Source organism: Poromitra crassiceps, assembly GCF_964638095.1.
Source record: "Poromitra crassiceps genome assembly, chromosome: 29".
NCBI lineage: Eukaryota > Metazoa > Chordata > Actinopteri > Beryciformes > Melamphaidae > Poromitra > Poromitra crassiceps.
This window is the reverse complement of record NC_139641.1, coordinates 14,394,921-14,396,656: the sequence shown is the minus strand read 5'-3', so window position 1 is coordinate 14,396,656 and position 1,736 is coordinate 14,394,921. Positions and strand designations below refer to the sequence as shown.

Genomic DNA, 1,736 nt, shown 5'->3' with positions numbered 1-1,736 from the left:
ATATATATATTATAATCTATATATTATATAATATAAGGAATTACACACATGATAACAAAGCAGGCCACACCGTGGCATGGGTGTTACATAATGTAACTTGATTTTACATGACTAATAACTAATAATAACTAATTAGTTAAAAAAAAACATGTTGGTAGATCGCTAATCAGTAATCACTGATGACATCACCGATGAATCTCTCACTGATGATATCGCAATTGCTCGGGTGACATCACAGACGATGACATCATCACCGATGATATTATCACAATTGCTCGAGTGACATCACTGATGATGACACCACTCATTGATGATGTTTGACGCTGGTCCCGAGAGCTTCTGCCAACTATTGTCACACGTCAAGAGCAACCTATCAGAAATCAGAAACTATAAATCTGGGAGGATAACCAGAAGAGTGAGATGAAATGACAATGTCAACATTAGACAAAGCGATTGACCTTGTGACCAAAGCCACAGAGGAGGACAAGGCAAATCACTATGAGGAGGCCTTGCGCCTCTACCAGCACGGCGTGGAGTTCTTCCTACATGCTATCAAATACGAGGCCCACAGTGACAAGGCGAAGGAGAAGATACGAGGAAAGTGCAACCAGTATCTAGAGAGAGCGGAGAAGCTCAAGGACTACTTGAAGAACAAAGAGAAACAGGGCAAGAAACCTGTCAAGGAGGCACAGAGCAACGGCAAGAGTGACAGTGACAGCGAGGGTGAAAACCCAGAGAAGAAGAAACTGCAGGATCAACTTATGGGCGCCATTGTGATGGAGAAGCCTAACGTCAGCTGGAACGATGTGGCCGGACTGGACGGGGCCAAGGAGGCTCTGAAGGAAGCCGTCATCCTGCCCATCAAATTCCCTCACCTCTTTACGGGCAAGCGGACTCCGTGGAGAGGCATCCTGCTGTTTGGCCCTCCGGGCACGGGGAAGTCTCACCTGGCCAAGGCCGTGGCCACCGAGGCCAACAACTCCACCTTCTTCTCCGTCTCCTCCTCGGACCTCATGTCCAAGTGGCTGGGCGAGAGCGAGAAGCTGGTGAAGAACCTGTTCGACCTGGCCCGCCAGCACAAGCCGTCCATCATCTTCATCGACGAGGTGGACTCGCTGTGCGGCTCCAGGAACGAGAACGAGAGCGAGGCCGCCCGGCGCATCAAGACCGAGTTCCTGGTGCAGATGCAGGGCGTGGGGAACAACAACGACGGCGTCCTGGTACTGGGAGCCACCAACATCCCCTGGGTCCTGGACTCCGCCATACGCAGGAGGTTCGAAAAGCGCATCTACATCCCCCTGCCGGAGGAGCCGGCCCGTGCGCAGATGTTCCGCTTGCACCTGGGCAACACGGCGCACAGCCTGAGCGAGGCCGACCTGCGGCAGCTCGCCCACAGGACCCGCGGCTACTCCGGAGCCGACATCAGCGTCATCGTGAGGGACGCGCTCATGCAGCCCGTCAGGAAGGTCCAGTCGGCCACGCACTTCAAAAAGGTCCGTGGCCCGTCCTGCAGCAACCACCAGGTGATGGTGGACGACCTCCTGACTCCTTGTTCCCCCGGCGACCCCGACGCCATAGAGATGACCTGGGCGAAGGTGCCTAGCGAGAAGCTGCGGGAGCCCATAGTCTGCATGTCGGACATGCTGCGCTCCCTGTCCACCACCCGTCCCACCGTCAACACCGAAGACCTGTTCAAGGTCAAGAAGTTCACAGAGGACTTTGGAATGGAGGGCTGA

General features: G+C 53.9%; 1 pseudogene across 1 annotated transcript; it reads left to right on the top strand.

The window, feature by feature from the left end:
• The first annotated feature begins 425 nt into the window (after positions 1-425).
• LOC310799911 (vacuolar protein sorting-associated protein 4A pseudogene) lies at positions 426-1,736 on the top strand (annotated as a pseudogene). Its single transcript has one exon. The product of its transcript is annotated as a vacuolar protein sorting-associated protein 4A pseudogene (transcript).